This window comes from Mus musculus, chromosome 9 (assembly GCF_000001635.26).
Source record: "Mus musculus strain C57BL/6J chromosome 9, GRCm38.p6 C57BL/6J".
NCBI lineage: Eukaryota > Metazoa > Chordata > Mammalia > Rodentia > Muridae > Mus > Mus musculus.
In genome coordinates this window covers 91577746-91592184 of record NC_000075.6, presented here as the reverse complement: position 1 = coordinate 91592184, position 14439 = coordinate 91577746, and the positions used below count along the sequence as shown (strand labels likewise).

General features: G+C 37.0%; 1 long non-coding RNA gene across 8 annotated transcripts in view; it reads right to left on the bottom strand.

Moving 5' to 3' along the window:
- Positions 1-14439, bottom strand: part of Gm29478 — a 202414-nt gene that overhangs the window by 13722 nt on the left and 174253 nt on the right. The gene's annotated exons all lie outside the window — the stretch shown is intronic.

Here is a 14439-nt window from a genome sequence, read left to right as displayed (position 1 = left end):
AGCGCCATCAAGGCGACTATTGTAGCTGGAGGCGTTGGCATGAAGATGACTAAAGGGCTACATCATGTCAAACCCTCGAGCAGGAATTACTGCCTCCCTTGCCTCACTCCCAGCTGTATTATGTCACCAAATCACATCACAGTGTAATCAAAGATGAATAAAATATTTTTTTCTTTCCCTTAAATGCTTTTTCTGTCAATTACAATCAAAGGACATGATTTCAGGTCTGTCAGTTTGTAAGGCTCTTTCCTGCTGATGACTAAAGCTGTAATCTGCTAAATATAAAATGAATCAGAAAAATCTTCCAATGATTTTGCTATTAAGATTTTTTTCACCCACAGAGGACAAAAAAGTAATTGGTCTTTAAAGAATGAAATCAAAGAGCGTTTTTTTGGGGGGGGGGTCGTTTTTTCTTTCTTTTTTTTTTTTTTTTTTTTTTTTTGAAACAATCCCCTTGGTTTTCTTCCCTTTATGCTCCCATCCTCCTGCCTTAATTCTAAATCTTCAGTTGCAACATTGGTTTGTTTGTCTAAGAAAATATATGTAGTACTTCAATCAAAACTATATGGCTCTTTGTAAATATTTTATTAGCCCCTTGTCTTCATCTGTTTATAACTTTCTTGCCATATTATTATCAATTATGTTCTTTGTGACATTAACAGTAATTCTGCAGTAACTGCAACTTCTAGACAGGTTCCTTGCTTGATTACATTATTAACCACAATCAAAAACATTTCCCTGGAATGATTTTAGTGTGGTAGTTGGGATTGCTTTCTTTGATCTTCTTAGCATTATTTTACAATAGGTTGCTCCTCATTTACACTACAAATGCTGGCGAAAATGAAAGCCCCGTCGCAGCTAGCAATGCCTGACAAAATAAAATACCTGGATCAGCAGCCCCAGCCAGCTGCTTTCATCAATGGAAAGCGGGCTGCTTATAATGGGGAGAAAGACTCAGAATGTAAACATTTATTTGCCATTATATGAAGCTTTATGTGACAGGATGAACTTTGGGCTTTTTTAACAATTACGTTTCTCCTTATTTCTATTTTTAACATTGTGTTTGTGGATAAAAGGCTGTGGACCACACTAAGTATCGCACATCTGTGCTAATTACAAGATGTGTGCTAATTACATACATACATGTTTGTGTATGTATGTATACACACACATATGTTATATGTGTGTGTGTATATATATATGATCTAGTCTCAGGAAATGTAAGTGTAAGTGTATGTATATGTGTGTGTGTGCATGTGTGTGTGTGTGTGTGTGTGTGTGTGTGTGTGTGTATGTAATGTATATATAATATATATGCTACTCTTTAGAATAGGAAAGAAGACATAGACACCTGTTATTTAATAGTTTCGATATTCAGCAGAAATACACGAATGGAATTTTCAGGTTCAGAAAAGAAGTGTAGAATCAAAAACTTTTATATACGGAGGTAAGAAATACAAAATATTTAATGTCATATCTCATTCTGAATGACAGTATTTTTTAAATGACTTGAAATCATATCACATTATAGAGAAGCAGACTCAAGCTTCTTCCAAGGATTCTGATCAACAAATAAGAGATGGCTCAATGTATTAAAAGACAGAATGAAAAGAGTTAAGCTTGTGACATTTGTCCCTGGGTATGTGACCCTGAGTCAAACCTCACAGAATTTTAGGTTCTACTTGCACATGCTCTCAAAACACTTCGAAGGTTAGAGCCCTGCTAGCAACCAACTAGTTTCAAAATCTAGAGTGATCATACATTACAGACACAAAAAAGTGAGTTTGAATCTTGGTTTAACCAGTTTTACAAATTATAAACCTGTTTCTTGACAGTCGAAGGCAGTATACTGTGAATAAGCAAGGTAACTAACAAGGCTTTGATGACACAATGCAGATGCCTGAAAAAGCACAGAACTGAGCTTCACACTCAAACATAAATGTCTACAGGTGACACTGGCTTTCCCCTAAGAAATCATTTAATATATAATTAATATCAAAATACATAGTTCTAGAAAAGTTAGTGTTTCCCATAAGACTAAAAATCTACTTGAAAAATTTTAATCTTTACTTAACTCAACCTGATCCCCCATAAAGAAAATCTTGTATATCAACATAACTTGTCTCCTTCTTTCTTTTTTAAACATCAAATCACTCTTATTATACATTTTTTTCTCTCTTCCTTCTTTCCTTCTTTCTTTTTATATCCCAACAGCAGTTTCCCCTCCCTCCTCTCCTCCCGGCCCCTCACCCCCCATTCCCCACCCCCATCCAACTGTATCCAGTCCTTTTCTCTTCAGAAAAGGGCAGGTTTCCCATGACTATCAACCTATCATTGCATATCAAGTTGCTTTAAGACTAGGCACATCCTCTTGTACTGAGGCTGGACAAGGCAACTTAGTAGGAAGAACGGGTCTCTAAAGCAGGTAAAAGAGTGAGAGACGGCCCTTCCTCCCACTCTCCTTCCAAATTCTGATCTGTTATGTGTACACTTGGGCAAAATGTTTATTTGGAATGTGATCTCAACCCAATCAGCTCTTATATAGGATGGAAGATCCATGCTAAACTAAAGAAACAAGGCAAGCAAAACTCATAACACCTTTGATAATGGTATAAATAAGTGGCTTTTTTGTATATTATTGGACTCAAATCATTTAAAAATTTCTTTAATACACTGTATATTATACATATATACTTTGTATGTTTTATATAATAAAAGAAATACTTTAAATCGTAGGACCTTGATTTTATTTTCTCTATCCTTTTTCATATTTTAATACAGAAAATCTCGACTGTCCAAGCTAGCATGAAACATGTAATTCCCTCCCCAAGTCTCTCAATTAGTATAATTAAAAAGGAGTGTGTACCACCATGAATACTTTTGGAAGTAGGAATCTCAACAAACTATCTTTGGGAATCAGCACAGTAAACCAATATAAAGAGAAACTAACAAGTACTTCGTAAATATGATGAATTAATAGAAACATATACTGTTAAATATCACTTGGTTTTTCTTCTTAAATATTTTGCATAATCTGTATTGTCATAACTTCTGTCTTCACACACATACCTACATATTTTTCGTCACAACATACAATCACCTGTTTTCCAACACTTTATTCCAGCACATGAAAATGACATTTATAAACCCTCTTGTATTTACCAGCCAGTAGGCTCATGACCAGAAACAAAGCAAGAGAGGATTATGAATCACCCAGCTCCCGCTGAGTCCCAAAGCAAAGGAGATCACGAATACCGTGCTATGGCACCGAGAGTCTCATTTGGGGCCGAAAGCTTGAGACTATTCTGCTTTGCCTAATATTTTGTGTAGGGTATTATTTTAAATGCTGTTTAAAGAGTTAAATTTGTTCTAGAACAAATATCTGTGACCATCATAAATCTTATAACCTATTTTTAACCAGCAAACAATGATGAATAGCTCCAAGAATTTCAATGGCATAAACAGCACATTGGTTTCTCACTTGAGCTGCCTGTCTACTGGGGTAGTCTGGGCTGCTCTCCAGAGGTTCTTCTCAGTGTTGGTCTTACTTGGGGACTAAGGATTTTTGTTTTGTTTTGTTTTGTTTGTTTGTTTGTTTTGTTTTCAATCTGGAATGTTCCTGCCACTCAGTAGTGGGAAAACATCATAAAAATAACATGTGATCTATTAAAGATTTCTGCCATGCAGTCATGAAACAAAGCAAATATATTTAAAGTATTTTGAATCAAAACAATAAAAAGTGAAACATAGTTATTGAATAAGAATGGTATTTCTGCCTTTAAGAAATACCAAAGGGAGAAACGTTTCTCCCTTGGAGAAACAACATTGCAACTTTTCAGATACTATAGATACTGTTTGCAATGTTTATATTGTCCATGATTCATTTTACTTTTTTTAAACCCATAAATATTATCTAAAATGTCCATTTCAAACTTAAAATTTCTGTCATCCAAAAATAAATGCATCTGATCTATTTTCAAAGAAACCATAACATTATGAGCTAAGAGAATGACTTTATACAAATGCACTGTGGTTCCAGCGTGCTTCATCACACCAAAACAGTCTCCTAACGGCAGCTGCAGCTGCCCTGAGGTCCCATGGCGAGAATGTCACAATCACACCCCCTTTACTCTATTGCCTATGATACTGTTGCCTGTCCTCTAACGAGCTCAATTGCAGAACCAGCACACAAGACCAAAGTAAGATCTAGTGTAGACCAGAATAGTCTGATGGATTAATAAAGTATAAGCCACCTGGCACACATACCGGCTAGAGGAAAATGAGTGAAGGAAATAAATCCCTTAAAAGGTATTTTTCTTAAAAACAGAAATGTGCCCAAGTAATGTTGGCAGCTTTGCAGGCGAAAGGAGCTAAATAGTCTGTGCACAGTAACATAACAAGGTCTCTGGATAATTTTACTTGCTATTTTGTTGATTGTGGAAAATACATGAAAAATAGCACATTTTCTACACCGAGCAATGTTTGTACTGACAGGTGGCAGGTAGAAAGCAACTCTGAAAGGAATATGCCCAGTGTTTCTAAACGCTCTGTGGCATACCTCAGTGGTACACTCTGAAAACGTCACCATTGCAGCTAATTTCTATTCTACACACGAGCATGCAGACCTCACCGCGCACGCTTCCTTCAACCCAGTAAAAGCAGCTACATTAACAAAAATATTTCAGAACAGCCAATAATTGTGAAAGTGTTACTTCCCATTGCATCACTATTTAATAAACCATATAAGATACATCTGTTATTTAGCCACAGAGACCCTCTTCACACTGCACCATATGGCTAATGGCTTCGATTATACATCACACCATACTGAGTCTTTCTTATCATCATACAGTATTGGATGCAGACTCAGTTTGCAGCTAATGTGTGTGTTACCCTTTCCCTGCATGTTTATTTTATAAGATGGTGATATCTGCTTTGGATGTTGATTCTAAAATGATAAACTGCTATTTTTCTAGCCTACCAAGTAAATTAACTCAATATTACTTTTCCAAGACAGATTTTAAAGTACATTTTTTTTACCTTTGTACATTTTTTGTTACCTTTTTCCAAGTTACAACCCCAAATCCTGGCCTTTTATAATCTAACCCATGTGAACAAAAGGGATCTAACCTGATTATATCACTGGTGGGTTTCAGAAGCTAAATTAAATGATATACAGATATAATTTGAAAACATTTAACTGACAGATTTCCTCTGTGTTTCCTACAGGGTCCTAGAAAGGCTCACCAAGAGTCATTTACAGTCCAGAATCTATCTTCCACATCCAACTTCAGCCAAGTCTCTGTGAGAGCGTCTCACAGCGACCTCTTACTGGGGATCAACACATGTCATGTTGCAATATCCTGGACACGCGAATTCAACACACTGGTTTTCGCAAGTGAACACTAACTGAGTAGTGCATTTGGGGGAGGGGAGGTTAAGGTTTGAGGAAGGGGAAGAAAAATGTTTAACTGGAATGCTGCAAAAATAATCTATGCATTCAGTTTCATAAAGTAGAATAAAATGTTTAGCCAATTTGTTCAGAAGTATCTAAGCTGTTCTTCTGTTTTGTTTTGGACTTTGCAGACCAGATGTTTGGCACTGGTATTAAATGCTGAGATGACTTGGACGGATTCGATGAACTCATTCCTAGGCATAAGAAGACTCACCATTACGTCTGAGCAACAAAAAAAATGTGTGATGTGGAGCACATGATTGGAATCTCAGTGCATCACACTACACAGAATGAAAGGAAAGACCAAAAAAAAAATGTCTGTCTCCTTGGGAGGGTTCAAAAAAAGAAAGAAAGAAAGAAAGAAAGGAAGGAAGAAAGAAAGAAAGAAAGAAAGAAAGAAAGAAAGAAAGAAAGAAAGAAAGAAAGAAAGAGGTTGTCTCAATTTCTTGTTAGAGAAACCTATTCCAAGTTGACAAATTTTCTGTTTCTAAACATTGAGAATGCTACAAGTTAGAAAAAAAATGTTTACCCTCTTTGAATTTAATCAGATTTGTTGATGGCAGAAATTAGTGTAACTCATACTCAGCAGCAATCGCGATGATTGCTCCCACTGCTCTGGGGTTTACAGAAGGGAAGGAACTGCATGCTCACTCTTTTGCGTTCCAGCCTGCATCCTTTAATAAGTGTGGCTTCAACTGTCTTTCAAGGATAAACAGAACAAGTGATCGAGTTTTTCTCCTCCAAAGAGAAATCATGGAACAAATAATATCGTTTAATAATGATACACATTTGTTTGCAATACAGACCCTATATTCATACAAATACACATATAAAACCTTGGGATTCGGTGAGCAAATGCCTTTTAGATTAGAAAACATGTTTTAATGATGCTAGTGTAATTTTCTAAATCTAACAGTATTCTTACTTTTTGTTAAATAATCTGTTTATTCCATAAAATTTCCCGTGTCCTGAAGCTCAGATCCATCCAGTTTTTTTGAGCATGCAATGAAGGAAACATGGTTTGCTCTCAGTTAAAAGACAAGGGGGTGAGTAAAGGATAGGGTTTGGTTTCCACTGCAACAGGTTTTTGGCTGCAGCACCAATGTGGTCTTTCCAGAGCAGCCCCTCGAATTTCCCCTTCTGCACACCATCCTGATAACTGGTGTCCACATATTTGCAGACTCTACCCTCCTGTTTCATCCATCTCTTTATCTTAACCATTGTAACGTAAGAGGTATTTTTGCTTGATTTCTCCTACAGCTATTGCTTTATGCCGAACAGGCCAGTGAAGGCTCAGCACTCACACATGCTTCTGGAAGTTGGGTTGCAGGCCACACTTGGGTACCACTGATACCTAATTGACCATCATCTTTGTGTCCTGGTATCTTTCACTACTAGCCCTTATTCTCTACCACTTTCTTGTCTGTGGTTCCAGATAACTAAACTCTATGGAATATCAATAAGTAAAAATTATAATAATAATTAAATTACTCAGAAAAGAATTCTAATTCTTTGATTTTGGGAATACCAAATTGTCCTTTATTTTCTTCTAAGAAATACTAATTTTAAAAAAAGAAGAAGAGGAAGAAGAAGTAAACATCACAAATAACAATGATACTATGTAAATATCCAAATAAGCAATTAAAGAAGCATTTATTTTTATTTCTCCCACAACTAATTTAATCTGTCCTTTTACTTTGCCATTATTCTAATTGTGAATTACTGGGTTTTGATTTGCTCTGTCTTCTTAACTCTTAGGTAGCCTGTGGTGAGAGATAAGATACAAAAGTGTCAAATTCCTGAATTTTGATTCAAAAATTGAGGAAAAGTTTGGTTTGTTTCTCTTTTCTCTGAAGGAGCAAGAATAAGCCTGAAAAAAAAAAGTCATTTAACACATTAAAAAAAAAAAAAAAAAAAAAAAAAGAGTCCTGGCCAACTTGTCATTGGGGATTATTAGTGTTGTTGGTGTGCTCCAATTTCTCTGCCTCACAGAAGCTAAGGATGAAAATTTCACTACATTTATAGGAGTGCCCAGCTGATTTAACTGCTCTGGGTCCCTGCCACTTCACTGAGCTACTGCCTAAAATTTGTAAGGTCTGGCTTGTTGGTACCATGTGATTTCATCAGGTCCAATCCTACAGTGATGTGGAGAATGCAAGGGCACCAGGATGCCCACAGTAAATAAGTTGTTTCAATGCACCTAATCGTACCCTGGTGCCCAGGAAGTGTTAATTTACTTCACATGAATGAACAGTCTACTTCCAGACAGCAGTTTACCCACCCAGGCTCTCCATAGGACTAGCCCATTATTAATAAGGTTGTTGCCTTTGTTCCCTGGCACAATGGGCCTGACTTTGTTAACAGCCATTGTCAGAGCTACTGCTTAGGGCTCGGTTCATTGATATCAAGAGATTTTTCTTTTCCTTTAACCAAGACAGAACTAGGACTCATTTCAATGAGAAAAGTTTTAAATTTCTATCACAGGACAAGTCAAGCCCTCTTTCTATGGTGGTTTCAGATTCTTCTCCAAAGTTCCTCGGACATTTCCAGTAAAGAGGACCTCAGGAAGAATCAGCCTGACGTGTTGACTTCTACTGCATACTGTACACAAACACACAAAGCAAAAACGACTGAGTGGTAATTGCTTGTTAATAAGTTTTTTTAATTGACCTACTCTAGTTTGGTGTATTCCTGTTATCTTTTACTTGTTTTATACCGAGGCCATGCTGTGATATTGCCTCCCTGAACTCAAGACAAGGAAACATACAGTCTGGATGTGTATAAACGAACACAGTGGGCACTTCCCTCTCCTGTGATTTTGTTCCTTGTAAAACAACCAAGAGATTTTTGAAAAGGAGATTAGAAAATTCCAAGTAGCAATGAGAGAACCTTTATCTATGTGGCTTATCATATCTTTGAAACCATGAAACAACTGCCTCTATCACATAATTGATATATTTTAGCTTTAAATTTTGAAAATTATATTTACATGTAACTCTGTAATTTTCTCCAATGAATCAGTTATTTTTAATAAGTTTTGAACCTTATGGTGGTATTGGCATTAGTGTTTGAGGTAAAAATAGGTTTGTCTAAGAATAAACATATAACTCAAGAAGTTAAACCATGTCACTCTCAAAAAAATTAATAAAAATAACATTTTTCTTTCTATGCCAAGTTAAGTTGTTATTTTATATAATAGATATATAATATATCTATGGTAGAATATTTATATAATATTCTACCAGGTAATATGCAGTATTTTGTCTTTAAGATTGTACTTTATTTTATCTTCATGCACATCACTGAATAATTATGCAGCAGACATTGACTCTGTAAGTTCTGTATTTGCAAAGGTTACAATGAGGAATATACAAGTCTATCCAAAGAGGCTTAGATGCCTGGATTGTGGGGAATATGAGGATAGAAATGCACAAGGTGTGGCGACAGAACAAAGAAAACAGAGCTACATAAACTAGTTCTAAAGGCAGAACCATGAATGGAGCCCCCCAAAAAGTGTTTCAAATAGTAGTGAGCTGGCTAGTTTTATGTCAACTTGAAACAAACTTGTCATTTACAAAGAGAAAACCTCAACTGAGACAATGTTTCCACCAGATTGACCTGTGGACACGGCTGTGGTGCTTTTTCTCCATGGTGATTGATATAGGAGGGGCCAGATCACTGTGGACGGTGCCACTCCCACACTGGTCCTATGAAAAAGCAGGCTGAGCAAGCAATGATGGAGCGTGCCCTCAAGCAGCACTCCTCTACCATCTCTGCATCAGCTCAACCTCCAGGTTCCTGCTCTTCTGAGTGCCTGCCCTTACTACCTTCAATGATGAACTTTGATTTAGAAGTGTTTTGGTTTCTTTTAAAACCCAGTTATGCTCTAATAATCGACAAATGGAACCTCATAAAATTTCAAAGCTTCCATAAGGCAAAGGACACTGTCAATAGGATAAAACAGCAACCAGCAGATTGGGAAAAGATCTTTACCAATCCTACATCCAATAGAAGGTTAATATCCAATATATACAAAGAACTCAAGAAGTTAGACTCCAGAGAATTAAATAATCAAATTAAAAATGGAATACAGAGCTAAACAAACAATTCTTAACTGAGGAATACCGAATGACTGAGAAGCACCTAAAAAAATATTCAACATCCTTAATCATCAGGGAAATGCAAATCAAAACAACCCTGAGATTCTACCTCACACCAGTCAGAATGGCTAAGATCTAAAACTCAGGTGACATCAGATGCTGGCAAAGATGTGCAGAAAGAGGAACACTTCTCCATTGATGATGGGCTTGCAAGCTGGTACAACCACTCTGGAAATCAGTTTGGCAGTTCCTCAGAAAATTGGATATAGTTCTTCCAGAAGATCCAGCAATACCACTCCTGGGCATATACCCAGAAGATGCTCCAATATGGACACATGCTCCACTATGTTTATAGCAACCTTATTTATAATAGCCATAAGCTAGAAAGAACACAGATGTCCCTCAACAGAGGAGTGGATACAGAAAATGTGGTACATTTACACAATGGAGTACTACTCAGCTATTAAAAACAATAAGTTTATGAAATTCTTAGAAAAATGGATGGATCTGGAGGCTATCATCTTGAGTGAGGTAACCCAATCACAGAAGAACACACCTGATATGCACTCACTGATAAGTGGATATTAGCCCAGAGGCTCAGAATCCTTCTTAGAAGGGGAACAAAATACCCATGGAAGGAGTTACAGAAACAAAGTTCAGAGCAGAGCTTGAAGTAACGACCATCCAGAGACTGCCCCACCTGGGGATCTATCCCATATACAACCACCAAATCCAGACTCTATGGCAGATGTCAACAAGAGCCTGCTGACAGGAGCCTGATATAGCTATCTCCTGAGGGCCTTTGTCAGTGCCTGGCAAATACAGAAGTGGGTGCTCACAATCATCCATTGGGCAGAGCACAGGGTCCCCAATGAAGGAGCTGGAGAAAGTACCCAAGGAGCTGAAGGGGTCTGAAGCCCCATAGGAGGAACATCAATATAAACTAATCAGTACTCCCAGAGCTCCTTGGAACTAAACCACCAATCAAAGAAAACACATGGTGGGCCATGTGGCTCTAGCTGTATATGTAGATGAGGATGGCCTAGTTGGTCATCAATGGGAGGAGAGACCCTAGCTCCTATGAAGGTTCTATGCCTCAGTATAGGGGAATGCCAGGACTGGGAATGGGAATGGGAGTGGGTGGGTTAGGGAGTGGGGGAGGGGGAAGGGGATAGGAAATTTTTGGAGGGGAAACTAGGAAAGGGGATAACATTTGAAATGTAAATAAATAAAATATCTAATAAAAAAAGTATAACCAAAATAAACCCTTTCCTCCCCAAGTTTCTGTTGATCATGGTGTTTATCAGAGCAATAGAAATCCTAACTATGATAGATAGCAATGCTGCTAAAGCACAAAATGGGGAAAAGGATCAAGTATGATAGAAAATACATCTTATAAAATTATCTAAAAATGGATTTAAAATGGCAAATCTATAAATAAAATTAATGACCAGTGATTAAAGTTACAGTATGCATTTACATTTTAATACTTCTATACATGCAAAAATAGGTATATAACACATCCTTCTGGGTCATCCTATACAGAATTCTTTGAGGCTTTATATTTTTGAAATTCCATTATAAAAGAATTGTTACAAATTGAGAAAATGTAAATTTCTGAACATTTTTATGAAATTCTTCTATGAGTGTGCATTTCATGTTACATATTAGTAAGAATATATAAAGGAGTGTGCTTGTTTATTCAACTTGAATGCCAGGAGTGTGGAAAATTATTTTTGTGAAGCATTTCGAGCAACTTAGAAAGTAAATGTAATTGGACCCAACAAGAAGTATTATCTATGGATCAATAAAAATCCCTGATCACAAAAACTCTCCAAAACAGACCTACATGTGAGAAATAGAAAAAAAATCTCTTTTGGATTGCTATTTATAATATCAAGTGATTTCAAAACTTGTATGTTAAAATTTCAAAATATTACTCCATAGCTCCTTTGACTTTCAAGAGCTACAGCTTAAACATTAATTGATACTAATCTAAGTTGAGAAGGAGCTATGTATTACACTTTTATGATGTGTAGAAGATGGGTCTCATTCAATGGCTTTTGACATTTGATAATTACTTCTTCACTTAAGATTACATCTTTCTCCCAAGATCTTTTTAATGTTATTTGCTTATAGTCACATGATAGAAGTTCTCTTCCTAATTTAAGAAAATCATTAAATTGCTTACAAACCAAAGTAGAAAATAAAGCTTTTACCTTGATCAAATTTTCATCAAGGAATGATTCCCTACACATTGCCCCATGTCAGGTAAGGACAAATTAATAAGCTTGAAGTCTTAAGCACAGACAGAAATGTGTTGGTTGGAATAAGAAAGGCCCCTATAGGATCATAAATTTGAATGTTTAGTTCCCAGTGAATGGAATTGCTTGAGAAGGATTAGGAGTTATGGCCTTGTTAGAAGAGGTGTGTCACTATAGGTTGCTTTGCGATTTAAAGTCCACTCTAGGCATAGTCCTAGTCTCTCTCTCTCTCTCTCTCTCTCTCTCTCTCTCTCTCTCTCTCTCTCTCTCTCTCTCTCTCTCTTTCTCTCTCTCTCTCTCTCTCTCTCTCTCTCTCTCTCTCTCTCTCTCTCTCTTTCTCTCTCTCTCTCTCTCTCGTAGATCATGATGTAACATCTTTTTTTCCTTTTTCAATTGAAATTTTATTAGATATTTACTTTAATTATATTTCAAATGTTATCCTCTTTCCCCATTTCCCCTCTAAAAATCCCCCTACTCCATCCTCCCTCCCCCTACTCACTAACCCACCTACTCCCGCTCCTCTGTCCTGTGATTCCCCTACACTGGGGCATCAAGCCTTTACAAGACCAAAGGCCTCTCATCTCATTGATGTAACATCTTAACTACTGCTCCAACATCATTACTGCCTGCCTGCTGCTATGCTCCCTACCATGATGGTCATAGGCAAACACTCTGAAACTGTAAGCAAATCCTTAATTAAATGCTTTCTTTCAATAGCTTGGTCCTGGGATCTTTTAACAGAAATAGAACAGTAACTACAAAACAATTTTTTTTGATAAACTTGTGACATCACAAACAGGAAAATCTAAATGTGAAGGTATTGACTCAAGTAAATTGGTGGAAGAGCCAATCTATGAGCACAGAGTAAAAAGGACTCAGTGATCAACTGTAATATACTTTCTTTAGTGGAGTTACAATTACCTAGTTCCAGATTTATGGCCATGGGTAGAGTCCTAATCACTGATCATCATACCACTCACAAAATGATGTGGCTTTAGTTCCCAAAGATAACAACATGTGTCTGAAATCAAGTATGAAAAATAAGCCCAAGGTGTTTGTACTATTTGTCTACGCACATGACTAAAAGGATGAAGAGGAAATGAAACCAAGACAAAGTAATTGATAGTTAATTTTATACATTAACTCAAATCTATCAGGGTGCCCAGTCACTTGGTTGAGTTCAGTCTCAGTGTTTCTGTGAGTGTGCTTTTGGTATGAGATTCCATTTCAAAGTGATGACCTTTTAAGTAGAACAAGTTACTCTTATCCGTGTACATGAACCTCATTCAATGTCAGAAGCCTTAACAGAGCAAAGATTCTCTTCACTAAGAAAAAAGCAACTTTGTAGCTTGGCTGTAACTTCCTTGAATGTCCAGCCCAGGCCTCTCTCAGTATATTAATAAAATCTTAATTGTTCTCTCTCTCTCTCTCTCTCTCTCTCTCTCTCTCTCTCTCTCTCTCTCATATCTTCCCTCATTTTTCTTTCATCCTCCTCTTACACTCTTTCTCTTTCTCCTTATCACTCCATTCTTTCTCACCCTTTCTGTTGCATATACTTATACATGCAAATAAAACTAATCTTTACCATGTGTAAGCAACCCTGAGGCATTAATTAGTTCTAGGACCTGAAAAGTTACCTGCTCCAAATTAAAAAAAAAAAATTATGTGTTCTCAAGTTCCTTATATAAAATGGCATGATACCCCCATGCCAACCTTTTATCCACTAGCCAACTTTACAATGTAAAGTTCTTCCTCCCTTATTCCCCCTACAGTGTGGGGAATAAGGCCTTCACCTTTCGTCCATCTGCATGCTCAGCTCCAGATCCACAGCCCAGTGAACCCTCTTTGTTCCAGAGCCACTTCCAATGAGTCACTCCTACCCTTCCCGACACTTAGGGAGACATTTTGCTTAGCCCAATTAACAGCTCATCTGCCAACTTTGGTCACCTATCTCCTGCACTGGTCCAATTTAAGGCAAGACAGATTCTCACCAGAAAAACACAATCAAGTATGTCCATGTCCTCAAATGAAATTACAAAACAAGCAAAAAGGTAGGACAACATGAAAATAACTTTTCTCAAATCATATGAGTGAAAAGAATCCCACAGTCCAAATCTTAAGCAAGATCATAGAGGAAAACTCCCCAAACTAAAGAAAGACATGCATATAGACATAAGAAGCACACAGAAACCCCACTGGACCAAACAAACAAACAAGAAAAAGTTCTCAAGACATATCACATTTAAAACACTAAATATATAAAACAAAACAAAAAAAAAGTTTTGAAAGCTTCAAGAAAAAAAGCAAGTCAAATATAAACCCATCAGAATAATAGCTAATTTCTCACTGGAATTACTGAAACTCAAAGGATCCTAGAGCGTGCATTCTAAGGTCAAAAGAACCATGATCATCAGCCTAGACTACTGACTGTACCTACCAAAACTATCCTCCATAGTTGAAGGAGAAGCTGGTGAGGATGTGAGAAAGAGGAACACTCCTCCACTGTTGGTGGAATTGCAAGCTAGTACAAACACTTGAGAAATCAGTCTGATGGTTCCTCACGACATTGGATACAGTATTACCTGAGGACCAAGCTATACCACTCCTGGGCATATACCCA